This window comes from Pituophis catenifer, unplaced genomic scaffold, assembly GCF_029215685.1.
Source record: "Pituophis catenifer annectens isolate HBS135680 unplaced genomic scaffold, rPitCat1.0.hap2 SCAF_2, whole genome shotgun sequence".
In the NCBI taxonomy this organism is placed as follows: Eukaryota; Metazoa; Chordata; class Lepidosauria; order Squamata; family Colubridae; genus Pituophis; species Pituophis catenifer.
Window position 1 is genome coordinate 49,440,301 of NW_027256882.1, and position 19,977 is coordinate 49,460,277.

Genomic DNA, 19,977 nt, shown 5'->3' on the forward strand with positions numbered 1-19,977 from the left:
GGACAAAATGGCACAGCTATCCTAAAAAAAAAAAAGGTTTAATAGGACTATTTTGTAGATTTGTGTGTCTGTGTTTGTTATAAAAGAGGTTTAGTAACTGAATATAAGGGCAGGATTTTTCTCTAGGTAGGCATTTTATTCCCAACACGTGGCGTTACCATAAATTTTATGTGGCATCCACGTGAGGTGGGTGGCCATATAAAATCTATTTAATAAAACAAACAAATAATATTCCCTTTGAGTGGCAACATATGGGATAGGGGCCTGCCTATAATGTAGCCCAGTGGTGGCTTCAAAATATTTTACTACCAGTTCTGTGGGTGTGGCTTGGTGGGTGTGGCATGGCTTGGTGGGTGTGGCTTGGTGGGCGTGGCAGGGGAAGGATACTGTAAAATCTCCATTCCCACCCCACTCCAGGGGAAGGTTACTGCAAAATCACAATTTCATCCCGATCAGCTGGGTCTCGGGAGGCAGAGAAGAGATGGGGGTGGGGCCAGTCAGAGGTGGTATTTACCGGTTCTCCGAACTACTCAAAATTTCTGCTACTGGTTCGCCAGAACTGGTCAGAACCTGCTGAAACCCACCTCTGACGTATCCCGTATCCATGTGGGGTAGGTCTTACCAGTAAAAAATGGGATTCCCTGTTTTTCAGTCTATGGCTCTCTTTTCCATTCAAACAGAGAATGTACATCTGCAGGTAAGCTTGGGCCTCCCTATGCAATTGCTTTGAACAAATTATTGGCGATGCTATAGGATTCTGCTGAAGGTAGTGGAAGGGCAAAATTGTTCTTACTCATATCAGAACTGAGCAACTATGGATCTGGAATCAACAATGACTTGCTGGCACATACACAAATCAATAAATCAAACCTTTCTAGATATTATGGGCCTCATCATGTAGTACTGTACAGAAACTTCCTGACTGGTAAATATACTGCATTGGCGAAATTGTACAATTTGAAGAACTTAGAGGAGTGTGTAACTTTTATAACAGAATTGCAGCTTCAAAATCCAAGTTGGATGAAGTACATGAGGAATTTGATGAGCTTCCATAATTTGCAGATGGAAGCATACAGTCTAATTTTGTGCATATTGACTCAGAAGTATTTTGCTTTGAGTTGTATCACAAGTAAGTTGAAAGGAGAATAGCTGCACAGAGATTATGATATGTGTTTATTCAGATTAAAAGAGTATCTACTATTCATAAATAAATGTACAAAATATTTAACTTATTTTCAAATGTATAGCAAAATACCATGAAATTGACATTTCCATGAAATCTAAACTCTGTGCAACAAGTCCTGGTACCAACAGAAGAAAATATTTATTTTTTTGCTTCTGTTTCCCCCAAAGCTCTACTCTGGCCTTCAGAAGACTATGCAAACATTGTTTCTCTGTAGTTGTTGGCAAATGAAACTCAAATATTTTGGCCACCTAATGAGAAGGAAGGACTCACTGGAGAAGAGCCTAATGCTGGGAAAGATTGAGGGCAAAAGAAGAAGGGGACGACAGAGAACGAGGTGGCTGGATGGAGTCACTGAAGCAGTCGGCATGAGCTTAAATGGACTCCAGAGGATGGTAGAGGACAGGAAGGCCTGGAGGAATGTTGTCCATGGGGTCGCGATGGGTCGGACACGACTTTGCAACTAACAACAACATGTTGTTGGCAAAAACATGGTGAATTGCATCTATAGAAATCATATAGGAGCTCACTTTGATTAAGTGAGCGAATATTGAACATATGTATCACTTCAAACAGGATGACTTCACAGAGTACAGCAGTGCTTTTCAAGTGTACCAATTTAAGATGTGTGGACTTCAATATCCAGAATTCCTCAGGCTATCTGCTGGCTGGATAATTTTGGGGGTTGAAATCCACATCTCCTGAAGTTGACAAACACTGGGGTTCAGTATACTGTAATCCCCCAAAGATACCTTTATGCAAAATAAAATAGATTGAAAATCTTAATAATAATCTAAATGCTGGGATGAATAGTCTGCTGAGATCTAGTCTACTGGACATATCTAGCACTAATGAACTAACTCTTTGCTTCTCTTGAACATCAAGTCTTGTAGGTGTGTAAACTGGCTCAGAGGTTGGATACAACTTGCAGAGAAGTAGTCATTCCTTACTTTTACCCAACACAGCAGTTAAGTTTAGAGGGAAAATTCATACATATAAATGGGAAATTTCTTTCTCTCTTTGTCCCATTGTGGTATGCAGTGGATGAGTAAAGGAGGACACTTAGTTGGGAAGACTAGAGGGGAAAAAAAGGAAGGAAGGAAGAAAGAAAGGGAAGGAAAGAAAAAGGAAGAGAAAGGAATAAAAATAGAACAAATTGTATGAATGTGAAAGAAAGTGTAAGGGTATGTGGGATAATTCTTATTATGCTGACTGATTTTGCTGGTTAATTCTGATTATAGTCTCACTTTTCTCCCATACCAGCAAATTTTACCAGAGGATTTCCCCCCCTCAAGGAATGGGAACCTGAGGAGAAAAGGATTGCTATAGAAAATTGCAAATATATGTGAACACTCATCTTTAGTTTCAACTGATGTAGTCCTTATTTCTCTGCATTAAGATTTGATTGATTTTCCCTTTGAACATAATGCGATTTAATTAAGGTGAAACTAAATTACAATTAACCTATACATTATAGACTAGTCTTACTACTTCAAAAGATGCCACAGACATAGCCACAAAACAATAACCCAGTAAAATGAAATTTTCACGTGGTATTGATATCTAGAAATACATTTTCTGAGCATTGTTACTATGCTAACAGGAAACAAACATTTGAAGACATAAACAGTGCTCACTGAGGACAGCTGGTTATAGCAGACATATTCCAGCAAAGACAGTAAAAAAAATATTCACATATCATCCATCTTTTATAGGAAACAAAATGATTTAAGTACCATCTGCCCAGTTTAAGAGAAGCGAAACTCCTATCTCTCTTGCTATATTTATATATTATCTGTCATGCTATGGCATTAAGAAATTAGTTTCAACTTCACTCTGAAAGCCAGTCTAGACAGAATCATACACTAAAGTATTAAACTGTGTTTATGCATTTTATAATTATTCCAGAGTAGTCACTACTTTGCAAGCTTGGTTTCTTTTCTTCTTTAATTGCATCAGTTTTTCTGTCCCTATGTTAAAAAAAAATAGTAACTGACACTGGAGAGACATTATAAATTCTGCATTTTGCCTGAAACGGCACATGGGAGGGAAGGAGCAACAATAAACAGTGATGCGAAGAAACAATTCCCATGTGCAAAAAAAGAAACAAATTCTACATTGAAATTAAGAACATAACAAATCTGGCTGAACTTATCATTTTCCCCAATGATTTTCAGGGATCCCATACTATTGTATGGAAACAGATATAAATTGGATTGGCACCAGAATTTTCTACAGTGAACCTTTTAAAAAGACTGCTCCAAATCAAATTTGTCCTAGAAATGTTGTCTTTAATGCCTTCAACTTTTTGTGTTATACACATTGGTTATACCAATGTTGGACTGTTTTTTTTTTCAGATATCCTATAGGTAATACAAAATGGTCATCATTAGCGTGGAAATCTCCTCCTCCAGCTGTAATCACAGTTAAAGGCCTTAAATTTGAGCCTGATGGCTGATAATAATAGTAAATGAGACAATGCAGGCCATTCTGAACAGTCTGCAGCATCAACATTTCCAAAAATCTTTTAGCTCGTTCTATCGGGTTCAGCATTTTGTAATCTAAGCAACTTTTAAGATATGTGGACTTCAACTCCCAGAATTCCCCAGTCAGCTTCCTGGCTAGGGAATTCTGGGAGTTGAAGTCCACCCATCTTAAAGTTACTCAGGTTAGGAAACACTGACCTAGTCTATCCATTACTTTTCACTTCTACTTACTACAATTTTGTTAAGCATAATATTTTTTAATCATTACCTGCTTATCACACATTCCCCAAGCATGTGAGTTACTCCTCGCTGATGATCACATCAAGGAGCTAATCTTTATTTCATCCATGACTGATTTTATCTTTTTAGAGTCCATGGCACTCTTGATAATTGGCTCCAAATCTATAAGATCTATCTTCTTTCTCTTCCTCTTTCTCAGAATCCAACTTTCATGACCTACTAGGATCACTAGAAAAAGCCCTATTTTTATATATTGTTATCCTTCATGGTCTTGCCAAAGTATACTACTACTGTCCTCTGTAGAATTACATATCAATGACTCTCTTTATCGATGAGAGCATTAAAGCATGGTTATATATAATCTTCACTTTTGGCCATCAATGAAGAGTGCAGATTGATGTTGCCTTTGTCTACTTCAATCAATCAGAATAGAACTGGAAGGGACCTTGGAGGTCTTCTAGTCCAACGTCCTGCTTGAGCAGGAGACCCTATACCATTTTAGACAGGTGACAGTACAGTCTTTTGTTAAAAACCTCAAGTGATGAAACACCTACAACTTCTGAAGGCAAGCTGTTCCACTGGTTAGTTGTCCTCACTGTTAAGAAGTTTCTCCTTAATTTCAAAATGTACATCAATCCAGTTTTTTTTAACTTGTCATGTTCTTACTTTAACTCTTCACTGCTACATAGTGGTGCAGCTCGATTGTCTCAAATTGTTCATGTTTCAACCTCTGATGTTGATTCCCATTATTACCTTTTCCAATCCTGACTTTCTTATACTCTAGTCACTGTTCAAGTTAAATAGATATGGGGACCGCAAGCATCTTTGTCTCATTTCATTCCCTAACATGAACATCTCTGTTCCTCCAAATTCAATTTTTATGGCAGATTCCTGTTTATTATTAACATTCCTTAGAAAAGTAATCAAAATTTCTGGTATACCCAATGAGACTTAATACATACCCCACCCTGGCAATATCTTCACAGAGAGCTGGTACAACCAATGAAGGGATGATGAACTTGCTTTTTATTTGCTGTCTCTATTCATCATATATTAGCTCCTGTTCTTGTGCCCCTTTGCTTTTTCTAAAACATGTTGATTTGGCATTTTCCTTCCCATAGATGGTTCTACTCTTCATTGGTAGATATTAAGTAAACTTTGCTTGAATAAGGAATAAGGGCAATTAATTTGTACTTCACTTCTTTGTCATTGGCCCAGACAATGATGTTTCCCAGGCCACGAAAATTTGTTACACATTATGTTCCCCTTTTAATTGCCATACTTTGCAATTTTAAGATGTTCAATATGTTCCTTTCCTTCTCATAACTTCTCTGTTACTTCTTGTATTTTCTCAGGAGGTGGTCCCTGAACATATAAAAGTTTTATAAGTTTTGGCATATTATAATTAAGTTAGAACTCCTACCCATATATTTACAATGTTTATGAAGTTTAAAAGTGATGGCATTCAGGATGTGGAAAACATTTGTCGAATAACTATGTAGAATGACTCTTACTCAGATTCACTCATAAGTAAATAAGCTGATATATAGGGCTTAATTTTTAGAAATGAATTTTAAGCCTGTTCCTCTACAATGAATCATCAAAAAGCGTTTTGGCTTATTAAATGATAACAAATTGATGAAAAATGCTATAATTAGCTTTTAGTCATCACTGTAATAGATTAACAATGCTACCATGTGGAAATCCTAAAATGAATGTGTTATGTTTGTCTCAGTGATTTGTATGCCTGCATTAGTGGAAATGACTGGCACAATAGTTTAAAAAAAGTCCAAGAATTCTGATGTTATATATGCTAATGGCAGCAAGACTACTCTATGCACAGAAATGGAAGGTCACTGCAATCCCCACAATGGATGGCTGGCTGCAAAAACTGAGGGAGTTAGCCGAGATGACTAAATTGACTGCTTTGATTAAAGAAAAAAACACAAACATCTTTACTTTGACTTGGAAACCAATTCTGGACTTTGTGCTTCAGGTGGAAAAAGATGAAACTTTGACCTTGGGTTTTACCGATTAGATAGATTTGTTGTTACAGAAATGGCTAGTTTCTATTATTATGAAAAAGTAAAAAGTTGAGGGTAGATCTTAATGCTTTATTTTACTGTACCAAAGGATTTGGAAGTCAATGCCTTTTCCCCCCCCCCTTCTTTCCCTCCACTATTCACTTCCCTTTTTCCTTTCCTAATTTCCCTAATATTTGCTTTTGTATTCTCTTTGTATGTTATATTATAAACTAATAAAAAACTATCTAATAATAAAAAAGAGTTCAATAATTCTTAGCCTCATTTTTTGGAAGGGTGCCTTCCAGTCATTCTTGAGTCCTAGTAATCATCTGGACAAGTTCATATAGCCTTTGTGGGTTTTTTTATTAGCATAAATGTATATTATTATTATTATTATTATTTTTCTTCTTCTTCCATTCCTGCAGTTTTTTTGGCAAGATTTTTCAGAAGTGGTTTGTCCTTGCCTCCTTCCTAGAGCTGAGTGAAAGTGACTAGCCCAAGGTCACCCAACTGGGTTGGTGCCTAAGGCCGATCTAGAACTCCCAATCTCCTGGATTCTAGCCTGATGACTTAACCTCTACACCACATGGCTCTCACAGTATCATGTTCAAATCCAGAAACATGTTTTGAATTATTTTCATTGTTGCTTTATGAAAGGAATGAAATGGGACATTAAAATTGTATTAACAAAGCGATCCTAACTGTTTATTTGAAGAAGCTATTACTGTGTTCAATTAAGCTTTCTTTACATGAAATGCAGTCATAATTTAGAGATGACAGCAAGCTTTATTTTTGAGAAAGCATGTTCAACATCATCTTATGGGGCTGCCCTTAAAGAATATTGAGAAGCTTCAACTGTTCTAAGGATTACTGCTGTGAGCAGTTAAGAATGCCTGTGGCTTGGCACATATGACCCAGGGGTGAAATGCTCCCGGTTCAGAGAACTGGTAGCAAAAATCCCTGCACCCCCCCATGCCCAGCTGAGCCGCACGATCATCAGAGGCTGTTTTTTTTACTTTTAAAAGCATTTTTTTCTACAACGTCTTCAGCCGAAAAAATGCTTTTAAATGCTTTTAAAAGTAAAAAAAAAAGCCTCTGATGATCGCGCAGCTCAGCTGGGATCATCAGAGGCTTTTAAAAGCATTTTTTCTACAACCTCTTTGGCCGAAGAGATTGTAGGAAAGAAAAATGCCTTTAAAAGCCTCTGGCAATCCCAGCTGAGATGCTTGATTGTCAGAGGCTTCTAAAAGCATTTTTTTCTGCAACCTCTTCGGCCGAAGAGGCTGTAGGAAAAAAAATGCCTTTAAAAACTTCTGGCGATCCCAGCTGAGTTGCCAGATCATCAGAGGCTTCTAAAAGCATTTTTTTCTGCAAGTTCTTCGGCTGAAGAGGTTGTAGAAAAAATGCTTTTAAAAGTTAAAAAAAAAAAGTTGGCCACGCCCACCCAGTCACATTACACCCCCCCCCATCAAGCCATGCCCACAGAACTGGTAGTAACAAATTTTAGATTTCACCCCTGATATGACCCTACTGCTCTATGAACTGTATTGGTTGTTTATATGCTTCAGGGTACAGTTCAAGGGGCTGGCAGATACTTCACTTCACTTCACTTCACTTCAGTTCACTTAATTCAATTCAATATATCTTTAAAACTCTTCACCCAGTGTTTTCTGTCTTTCTTCTCAGGTCTGGCAGGAGACGCATTCTCTAGTTCATGTCAATAAGGACATTCCTGGGTTCCGGAGGGACCCAGGAAGAGACACTTTTCTGTTGTGCTGCCTATCCTCTGAATATCACTTTCCCCAGATATGAGACTCATCCTGACCCTATTGGTTTTTCACAAGGTCTTAAAGACCAGGTTGTGTTACTCATCCTAGGGCCCTGATGGTGTGGATGAGCCCATTTGTGGATTGCATTAATTGTAGTTATTTTTAGCATTGTTCTGGGTTGTTGTCCATATGATTTATACTATTGTTATATTGCCGTGATGGCGAACCTATGGCACACATGCCCGAAATGGCATGCGGGGCCATGTTGCCTGGCACACATGGCATCACCCGTTCCAATCAGCGATGATCAGCTGGCCTTTTTGCTTGCTGCAGTGCCGGTAACTGGAAGAGCTGGTCTTCCATTTTCCTGCGTGAGCATGCGTGCTGGCCAGCAGATTGTCATGCGTGCATATGCACCAGAAACCCAGAAGACTAGCTGGCCAGAATCCACATGCGCGTTGGAAACTGGAAGTTCATTTTTGGGTGCGTGCATGTGTCCTGGGCAATTCCTCTTCTGGGTTGCAGCCCAGACGAGCATGCGAAGCCCTTTTTGGCACTCAGTGTCAAAAAGGTTCGCCATCACTGTTATATTGTTTTTATTCTGTCATGGACTCAAGATGTGTGGCCATATAAACAAACAAATTAAAAATATTGTTTTAATCTCTAGACCTTCTGTGGTGGAATTCATCTGTCCCTACTCCTATTTATTACCTACATGAAATTATTGGCCATCTATCTTATAGAACGTCATTCATTCCCCACTGTTTTTTAAGATTCAGATGGCTCCGATCTTAGTGGTCTTCTCTTGAAGACCTGGCTTTTCCCTCAGGCATTGGCCCAGGATGTTAGCAGAGCTTGGGGTATAATATTGATTGGCTGCTTTTTAACTGGATTATTAGGAAATTGAGGAGCCCTTGATGCTCTTTGAGCTTGGTTGTTTTCTTGCAGATGTTTCATTACCCAACTAGGATGCCATCTTCAGTGCTAGAAATTTATTCCCTGTAATGATGATAAATAAGACATCACCCTGTAAGCATTGGTGGGAGGCTTCTTTTCTTCTTGGTTCCTTGATTATGCTGTTATTTACTGTTTGATTGATTGACTCAAAATCATCTCAGAAACAACTAATAGATTCCACAGTTCATCTTTGATCTACAAATATTCTTTTCTATTGGTATTAGGAACATCTGTCACATTGCACAGTTTATCTATTTATAATTATTATAGGGGGTAGGAGGGATTGATTACAGGTATATAACTTGTTGCCTTTACTGTTGTCAGATATTGTCATGTTTTTATATAGCCAGCCAGCCAGAATCACTATGGGCAAATGGGTGGCCATATAAATCATTTAAATAAATACTACCTATTTTTTTTTTTTTTGAATTTGATTTATATGCCGCCCTTCTCCGGAGACTCAGGGCGGCTTACAATGTGTTAAGAAATAGCCTTCATACTTTTGTATGTTTATACAAAGTCAGCTTATTGCCCCCACAAACTGGGTCCTCAATTTACCCACCTTAGAAAGGATGGAAGGCTGAGTCGACCTTGAGCCTGGTGAGAATTGAACTCGCAGTAATTGCAGACAGCTGGATGTTAAATGCTGCCTTAGGAGGCATTAGCCTCCTACGCCACTCAGGCTCCTACCTATGCTGAACTGAAGTGGAATATTAGTCTTAGCTGAGCTTTTCCTATGAATATTCCATGCTATATATCTTGAAGTCACGTTGGCGCTCTATTAAATATAAACACCGTTATAGGTAGACTTGTTTCAAGATCTATCTTTTCAAAGGCCTGTTACAATCATCTGAAAACCTTAATCTCCCAAGAAAATCAAACTAATTGTAGAGACTACCAGATGGCCTAGAGAGGAATGAGAAGCCCAGATAGCCTTCTTCAGAATGAATGGTCTGCAATGTGTGATTGTGATACAGAACGTCTATCTTCCTAGGAAATTATTTGGATGAAATACCTTGATCCTTGAGCAAAAGCAGTGCCTCTCTGCCATTCATTAAAGCAATCCAACATTTCCCCCCTTTCGGATTCCACGCCTAAGAAGCACTAAACTGATTTGTAAAAATGGCAGCATTTTTTCCCCCCAGCTCACACGGAATCATTTTTGAAGTGTTTTGAGGAACACATCTATCCTAATGCTAATACAAATAGTCCTCGACTTACAACCACAATTGAGCACAACATTTCTGTTGTGAAGTGACACATTTGTTAAGTCTATTTTGCCCCATTGCATGACCTTTCTTGCCACAGTTGTTAAGTGCAACAACTGCAGTTGTTAAGTTAGCAGCAAGGTTGTTAAATAAATCTACTGTAGCTTCTGCATTGATTTTGCCTGTCACAAGGTTGCAAAAGGGGATTGCATGACTCTAAGACACTGCAACTGTCATAAATATGAACCTGTTGTCAAGCATCTGAATTTTGATCATGTGACCACAGATGGTCACAGATCATGTGACCACAGGGATGCTGCAAAGGTCATAAGTGTGAAAAATGGTTATAATTCACTTTTTTCCCAGTGCTGTTGTAACTTTGAATGGTCACTAAATAAACTATTGTAAGTTGAGGATTACCTGTATTTGCTGCAATTGTATCTTTGGAAGCCTGACCAGCAAACCAGTTGGAAACAAAGAGCTCAGTTCTTTTGTTTTTTGTTTTTTTGCCTTATTGTAGCTCTAAACTTTCTTCCCTTTTTCCTTTCTTTTTCTCATTCTTGGGTCCAGAAAACTCTGAATGCTTGAATCTTGCTCTTGCACTTGAATAGCTTTGCATTAAGGTTGACTCAGCCTTCCATCCTTCGGAGGTTCGGTAAAATGAGGACCCAGATTGTTGGGGGCAATATGTTGACTCTCTAAACCACTTAGAGAGGGCTGTAAAGCATTGTGAAGCAGTATATAAGCCTAAGTGCTATTGCTATTTGAACGTGAAGTTGCTGATTTTTAACTTTTCTAAGTTCTGCGTGAAAGGAAGTAATGACTTTTTGCAGTTGAACTTCAATCTAATTTGGAATTGCAGTTATTTGTTCAAAAGATGGTTAAGATATATATCATTGAGAAGTATTTATGCATTACTGCAGAGAAAAAAATATGTTAAAATGCATACATTACACAAAGCAAGAGTTAGTTTGGTATAGTGATTAGTAATAGGCTAGAAACTGCGAGACTGCGAGTGCTATAGTAGCCCTGCCTGAGGCACAAAGCCAGTCACCCTCTCTCAGCACTAGGAAGAAAGCAAGGGCAAAACTTCAGGGAGTTGTTCAGACAATTGACATGAGTCAAGAATGACTTGAAGCCCTCACACATACACACACCCAAAAAAACCAAAAATAATTTTTTTTAGAAGCAACATACATAAAAATCTGACTGTCAAACATATGGAAAAGCACTTGGAAATACCACATTAAGTCACATCTAATTGTTTCACAAATCTAAATGGGATTTTGAGGAGTCCAGAAGAAACCCAGAAATATGCCTGATACTGACTCAAGAGTGCTGCTCTCTTTAGCTCAGGGATGGAGCACATTTATTTTTGAGGATGTGGGGGAAAGTATCACATGTTATTCATTGTTTTAAATGGTCTCCAAGGAACGTAGACGGCATTGCCCATGAAGAGTTAACCTCTTTGGAATTATTTGGAATGGTTAATTCCTATGTATTTTGAAAACAGAAAAAAATATAATTACTTTACAGCTGAAATGGTTTTAAAAAGAAAGAACTATGTCTGCAAACCACTAGATATGTGGATTTTTATTTAAAATTACTCATCAGCCTACTGAAAACGGATACGTTGCCAAGAAATTTCGACAAGTGCAACTTCGGCAGTTTCTGGCCTGCAAGTGTCTTGCAGGCTGTTCGCCCAATCTAGTTATGTCTTGTCAAAGCTGATTTCAACCCTAAATCCTGTGGGTTTGAAGCAGAAATGTTTCTACTTGGAGATGCCAGGGACCGAATCCAGGACCTGGATTCAAAACCGGATAATAGTGCAATTGAACTCTCTTGTCTTCCTCGTCTTTTTGAGGGCCCCTGTTTTTACAGTCTTGTGACATTTTCTGTGGATTTGACACTCTCGCTCAAGATGAGCTGCATTCTGCCACCGGCGTTCTTTAGCGTGTCGCGGTCTCTATGGCGTAGAATCGATGGAGCACGGAATGCAAAGGCGATGCTGGCATGATCTCTCCTTTCATGCGCCTGTGTATATTCAATCAGCCTGGGAACAGATTTAACTTGCATATTCAGTGTTTTTGGAAAATTGTGTTAGGGCTGCTGTCTTGCTTTGATTCATTTTCCCTGCACAGTTTTGCCCACACTTACCAGCTGTGTAACCTTTCAAAGAGCAAGTTAACTCATTTGGGTGAGTTTTACAGCTCTTGCCGAGCGAGTGAAAAATAAAACAAAACAAAAAGGAGAACATATTTGTTCAGCATTTGTGAAAATCTTCAAGGCTTGCAGTGTTAATCTGCTTGCGCATCTCACGTTATTCCTTAGGTGCCGCTCAGCATAAGAAAATACATCTTTTTATATATATATATATATATAAGTATGTTCTTGAAGACAACCATCTGGTAGTTAAGGAAAGGATCTTCTATTTCAACCTTGATTTTTCAAGGCAGGTACTGTGAAAGGCCTGTTTTCAAGTTTGTATGGTGTGACAGAACATCCTGTGTACCCAAGACAATGCATTTTCATCCACTTGGCTTGACTTAATGATTCAAAGTGAGATAGCAGGAGGATCAGTCAGACACGTGGCTCCCATTTTCTGCCTGCTATCTCCAGGTGGTTGAAGAAAGACAACGTTGAAAGAGTCACCACCTCAGAAATAAAAATAAAAATAAAAATGGTGATGTCTTCCTTGTTTTTACCCTGTGCAGGGATCATGTTAATAAATATGTGGCTAGACTTCCGGTTTCTCTGCCTTCGGCGACGGCGGTGCCTTTTGGAGCTCCGCCAGTCCCGCCGCCCGTAGAGCCGCTTCGCTACTCAGAAGCGGCTTGAAAGCTTCAAAATCCCAAGGATTGAAGAAGTAGAGATCGCAGGGCACAGGTTGAGCCCCCGTTGTCCCCCAGGGAACTGTTTCTGGGGTGAGAACGGGCGAGGCTCCCTCCCAACCTGCGGAAACTCCGGGCGACGTGGGACGACTTTGCTCTCGCAAAACAAGCCGGCTGCAGGAAACGTAATTTGAAAAGAATAAGTTTTAATAAACAGCGAACCTATCGGAACCCTCAAATTTGGAGACACAAGTATTAGCGCTTTGCTGATTTTCAAACTGAGACATTTGAGTGAGTGAAAGTGCTTTGGGAAAAAACATGGCGCTTAGCCTTAAAGTTAACGAGCCAATGAGTGTGGATTGGTGAAGTTATTTTGTGTTACAAGTCTTCAAGTTGTTGCAAAGTTGCCTTGTTTGTTAGAGAAGCAAGTGAAAAATTTCTCCTTTTCTAATATTGGACCTTGCTCTACCTTAGCTTTTAATTGAACAAATCTGGGGGACTTTTTTAGAAGTCTTTGTGCAGGAGGGAAAGGAAAAGGAACTTCCCTCTTTAGAAAAACTAGATCGCGAGCCAGGATGGCTTCAAAGAAGCAGGAAGGGAAGGCATTAGGGGGGGATCCCCCACACACAAACATGAAACGCAACTTCCCCCTGCTCAACAGTTCCAAACTCAGAAAAAAGAATTTGATGTGGGAGATTTAAAAGAATTTATTTCTAAAACTTTGGATGATAAATTTCAAAAATCTCAACAGGAGATAGATGATAAACTTCAAAAATCACATCAGGAATTTATGCAGGAAATTAATGAAGTTAAAGACATGGTGAAACAGAATCAAAATAAGGTGACCAAAAAAATTTCAGAAGTGGCGTCCATCCTGGCAAAATTTATTGGGACAGTTGATTTTAAAGTTGAAGAATTTAAATCAGAAGTTAATGTTAAAATGAAAGACAATGATTATAAAATTGATGAGGTTGACAATAAAATGCAGAGAATTGAAGATGAGATTGTTATGATACAATTCCGGGCGATGGAATTCGCCATACGGCTTCGGGGAATTCGAGAGGAGGAGAGACAGGATTTGAGACAAGTTTGCTCTGAAGCCTTGGCTAAGATTTTACAAGCTAATCCTGATTTGGTATTTCATAAAATAGATAAAATATACAGAGTGAACTCTTGGGTGGCCAGACAAAGACAACTGCCTAGAGATGTGGTCATATACTTTACTGATAGAGAAATTAGAAATGATATCCTGCAAAAATCTTTTCACACCTCTGTACAAGTGGGGGGTTCACGACTTGAAATTTTTAAAGAATTACCTCCTAAAATGCTGAAAGCTAGAAAAGAATTTGGTTTTCTTGTTAAGGAATTGAAAAACTTACAGATACCCTTCCGGTGGGACGCACCAGCTGGGATAATTTTTAGATATAAGGGAGAAGGATATCGATTGAATACCGTGGAGAAGGCACAACACTTTTATAGTACTATTCTTAAGGAAAGAACACCATCTCCACGTACATCTACAGTTTTGGAGATTAAGGAGAGTGAAGAGAGGCAATTGAAAGAACAGTCTAAGCAGGAATTAGAAATAGTGCAAGGTGCAGAAGGAGGTTTTCTGAGTGAGCCCTTGCTGGATTCTTCTCCAATTTTGGATTTGATCCAGTTGACTGAAGTTAAAGATCAACGTATAACTAGAGCTCAATCCAAGCTACTTAAACAAAAGCAACAACAACAACAGGAAAGACAAGACAAGAAGGCAGTTAAGAGTACCGTACAAGAGAGTGGCGCTATGGGAGGAGCGAGATCGAAGCTCTCGGATGAACTTCAAATATTTTGCTCTGCGTTACAGAAAGAGGCTGATGACCTTTAAATGTCTATCTTGGAATGTTAATGGGTTGAATTCAGCACAGAAAAGGAAGAAATTATTTACATATTTGAAACAATTTAATAATGATATAATATGTTTACAAGAAACGCATATCACAATTCAAGATCAAAAATATTTGATAAATCCAAAACTAGGAGTACATTATATATCTTCAACTTCGCAGAAAAAGAATGGTGTGGTTATTTATGTAAATAAAAAATTAACAGCGAAAGTTATAGAAGCAGATCAAGATGGTAGGTTTGTAGCAATTGAATTGCTTACAGCAAATGGACAAATTCTTTTGATTGGAATTTATGCTCCCAACCAACAACAGGACTATTTTTATAAGATGTTACATACTAAAATATTGCAATGGGACTATAGATCTATTTTAATTATGGGAGACTGGAATGGAGTAATTGATTCTAAACTAGATAAAAAGAGTTTGGCAAAGTCTAGAATTAGACTACCACAGACTTTTTTTGATATGAAAGAAGATATGGAACTAAAAGATGTTTGGAGAATACATAATCCAAATGAATTGGATTACACTTTCTTTTCTGATAGACATAGATCCTTTTCTAGGATTGATTTTATTCTGTTGTCAAATGATCTACTTGTTAAGACAAAAAGAACAAAGATTTTTCCAAGAACTTTGACTGACCATAGCCCTGTATGGATAGAAATTGAGATGGATGAGGTTGAGAGACGTTCTTGGAGATTAAATGAGAACTTGTTTAGATATGAAAAAAATACAATAGAACTTAAAAAGCATTTGAAAGAATTTTTTGAAATAAATTTGAATAAAGGTACCCCAATTGAAATTGTTTGGGATGCAAGTAAAGCCTATATGAGAGGGGTACTTATCTATATGAATTCTAAACATAGACTGCTCCGACAAAAGAAAAGATCTGAGTTGGAAATGGAAATAAAGAATAAAGAACAGTTACTTATTAAAAACCCATCAGATGAAAGAATACGAAGTGCTATAAAACTTTTGAAAGATCAATTTCAAATGCTTATGGCGGAACAAGTTGCAACAAGCCTACAATACGCGAAGCATAACACATTTTGCAACGCTAATAAACCGGGCAGATGGTTGGCTTACACATTGAGGAAAAAACAAAGTGCACGGATTATCGATCGTATTGATATTGGAGGGAAAGAAATCTTTCAACAAAAATTAATTAAAGAAGCTTTTGTGGACTATTATACTAAATTATATGCCAAAGAAGAGGTGCAGAATGGACTTATAGAAAAATATTTAAATGATAAGAGAGTTACAAAAATTACCGATCAACAAAAGGAAAGAATGAATTATCCTATAACAGAGGAGGAGATAGCAGCAGCAATTAAACAGCTAAAAACAGCCAAAGCTCCTGGCACGGATGGTTTGACTGCAGTGTACTATAAAACTTTACAAGCTGAAATGGTGGGACAACTTAGAGATTTATTTTGCAATATTCAACAAGGGGGTAAAATACCCCCATCTTGGACAACTGCTTATATATCTTTGATACCAAAAGAACAAGTTGGTCCTAAAAAACCAGAGAATTATAGACCAATATCTCTTTTGAATACAGACTATAAAATTTATGCGAAGGTATTAGCCAACAGGTTGATGCCAGTAATCCAAAAGGTGATTCATGAGGACCAAGCGGGATTTATTGAGGGTAGATATATGAAGGACAATGTAAGGCAAGTAATAGACTTATTGGAATATCTTGATAAGAATAAACAGATTCCTGCAGTGCTGGTTTTTTTGGATGCAGAGAAGGCCTTTGATAGAGTGGATTGGAATTTTCTACTAAAGACTTTAAAAAAGATGGGCTTTGGGGACCAATTTATACAGGCGATCTCAGCAATTTATCAAGAGCAAAAAGCACAGATTATTATTAATGGAAGTTTGACGACAGAGTTTAAAATTGAAAAAGGAACAAGACAGGGATGTCCGTTGTCCCCACTTTTATTTATTTTAACATTGGAAGTCTTGTTAAATACAATACGGGACTCTAAAATTTTGAAAGGCATAATGATAAGGCAAGAGGATTATAGAATAAAGGCATTTGCAGATGATCTGGTCGTTACCCTATCACAACCAATGGAATCAACAATCCTGATGAACGACATTATACAAGACTATGGTAGAGTTTCAGGTTTTAGACTGAATTCAAAAAAGACTAAAATGATAGTTAAAAATATGACACAAGATCGTAAACATGAGCTTGAAAGGAGGGCAGGTTTTGAAATTGTACCTAAGGTAAAATATCTTGGAGTTCAGGTTGCAGAATCAAACATGAAATTGTTTCAAAATAATTATGAGGTGTTGTGGCGAGAGGTTCAGAAGGATATGGAGACTTGGAAAAAGCTGCAACTGTCTCTACTTGGAAGAATAGCAGCAGTTAAGATGAACATTTTGCCAAGATTTCTGTTTTTGTTTCAAATGATTCCGGTGCTTAAAAGTGATAAACAACTGAAAGTCTGGCAGTCTGGTGTGAATAAGTTTGTCTGGAACGAGAAGAAGCCGAGAGTGAAACTGAAAATTATGCAAGATGTTCCAGAAAGAGGAGGTCTTAAACTCCCAAACCTACAGTTATATTATGATGCAGCAGCTTTAACTTTAACAAGTGATTGGTTTGGAAGTAAAAAGACTGGAATATTGAAAGCAGAAAGTTTTGACCTTGAATTTGGATGGCATGCCTACTTATTCTACGATGATAAAGTTGATAAAGTATTTAAAAGTCATTTACTTAGAGACTCTTTGATGAGAGTTTGGAAGAAGCACCGACTCAAATGGGATTATAAAATACCGCTATGGCTGGATCTTGGTCATACTTTGTGGAATACAAATATAATGTCACTCGGGGGGTTTTTATACAAAGAGGTTCTTTTTACAGATGCGGGCAGATGGCAGCTGAAGACATTACAGACACTGTTGGATGAAGGGCTTAATCTAACTTGGTTACAATATAATCAATTACAACTGAGATGGAAAGAGGACCAAAAAACTGGTATTATGTTGCATGAGGAAGAATTGGTTAGACATATAAGAGAGAAAGGTCCAATGCATATTAAAAGGCTTTATAATGTTTTGCTAGAAAGAGATTCAGAAACTGAATTAGTTAAAGACTGTATGATTAAGTGGGCACAGAATTTTGAAGAACCAGTGATGCTGGAAACATGGGAAAAAATTTGGGTTCAGAATGTTAAATTTACACAGTCGCAAAACCTGAGAGAAAATTTTTATAAAATGTTTTATAGATGGCATTTAGATCCTAAAAAGTTGTCATGTATGTACCCTAATGTTCAGCCAAAATGTTGGAGATGCGAATGTTTGGATGCTACGTATTATCATGTTTGGTGGACCTGTAGGAAAGTTAAGGCTTTTTGGATAAAAATTTGGTGGGTCATGCAGAATGTTTTGAGGAAAAAAATTCAATTTTCTCCACAGTTGTTTTTATTGGGTATAGTTAAGGGTTTTACACGGGGTGAGATAAAACTGATATTGTATATGATAACAGCAGCAAGATTGTTGATAGGTAAATATTGGAAGAATGAAGCTTTACCCACTATCGAGGAATGGACTTTGAAGATGGCCAGTTTTGCTGAGATGGCGAAGATTTCAGCATATTTAAAAGACTGTTCACAAGAGACTTATGAATGGGAATGGAAAAGGTGGATAGAATATGTTCAGAACAAATACCAAACTAGAAAGTATCAAATAGCTTTTATTTGAAAATAATGTATTAGAAATATTTTAATGTATTAGAAATATTTTAATGTAAAGAGATAAAGAGGAAAAATTATACAGGGGGAGGGATGGGTTTAAGCTTGTTTACTAGTGTTATTAGTTATGAGTATATAATAGGGAAGTCTGGGGGGGGGAGGGTTAGGGAGGGTTAGGGAGGGTTTGGGGAGGGAGGTGGGGGGGGTGAAAAAAGGGGTGAAAATCTAATTGTAAAACTTTTGCAATAAAAAAAAAATATGTGGCTTACTGAAACAATAAATCAACAGATTTTGGTATCTGGGAAGCTCCTCCAACAGTATATAGCGTCCTAGCGTATCTTGCGGTGGAATACTGAGATTTCTGGCTGCATAATAAGTGGGAAGAGCAGTGAAAACTGCAACAGAGACAAAACTGCTCTCTGTATTATTGTGTTGAAGGATAATAACTAAGGCTGTGCAGTGCTGTGAATGTGAAGGGGGAAAAAATGCTATGGTGCATATTTGAGGTATTTATTTATTGTTTTGCCTTTGAGTGACTGTAGGAGAAATCCATATCGTTTTCTAGGCAAGATTTTAGAAGTGGTTTGCCCTTGCCTTTTTCCTCCTCGTACAGGGAGAGAGCACAATGGACCCAAACTCAACTAGTTGGCTTCCATACCTAAGACAGGACTGGAATTCAGGTTTCCCTGCTCCTAGTCCAACCTCTTAAGCTAACCAAACTAGCTCTTGCATAGTGCCTTTCCTGTGGGCAATTCCTTAAAGCAGTCTGAGATCATGATTTAGTTTAGAATAACAGAGCTGGAAGGGACCTTGGAGGTCTTCTAATCCAACCCCTTGCTTAGGCAGGAAACCCTACACCACTTCAGACAAATGATTATCCAACATCTTAAAAACTTCCAGTGTTGGAGCATTGACAACTTCTGGAGGCAAGTTGTTCCACTGATTAACTGTTTTAACTGTCAGGAAATGTCTCCTTAGTTCTAAGTTGCTTGATTAGTTTCCACCCATTGCTTCTTGTCCTGGCCTCAGGTGCTTTGGAGAATAGCTTGACTCCCTCTTCTTTGTGGCAGCTCCTGAGATATTGGAACACGGCTATCATGTCTCCCCTAGTCCTTCTTTCATTAAACTAGACATACTCAGTTCATGCTTTTGGAAACATCCCTTTGAATCCAATATGCTGCACAGACCTAATAAAAAAATAGGAAGGAAAGCATGGGTGAATCAGACTAAAATTTTATCTAGCCAATTTTTTGTTTCCCATCCAAACTTCCATAGGAGGTTTGCAACAGAACCTGGGTTTGCAAAGTATCTGCCAGGAGGGGTGAAGATAGTATATAATCCTCACGATCAGTTTCCTTTAAAGTCTTGTTACTGATACCACAGCCATCCTGAGGCTTAAATGATCGCATTCTATATTTGAGTATTACATCAGTCAAATGAAACTATACAAATTGAAGAGGCTGTAATGGCACAACTATTGGAGGTTGAAGAACTGCTGGTAGGCCACCAAGAATATTGTGTTCTCAAGCAAATGTGTGTGAGTTTTTATGCTAGTTATAGGTTCAAGCCAGTATTGAATAGTAACTTTTCCAAAAATGAGTAAGAATTGAGGGTCTTTTGGTGAAATTGTCATAGGGTAGTATGATGACAAAAAGGTATACTGTAGGTAGATATTAGAAACTTATCTGA

General features: G+C 37.9%; 1 protein-coding gene across 8 annotated transcripts in view; it reads right to left on the reverse strand.

Annotated features, from left to right (window-relative positions):
* CADPS (calcium dependent secretion activator) overlaps nucleotides 1–19,977 on the reverse strand; it is a 444,424-nt gene that overhangs the window by 98,719 nt on the left and 325,728 nt on the right. The gene's annotated exons all lie outside the window — the stretch shown is intronic.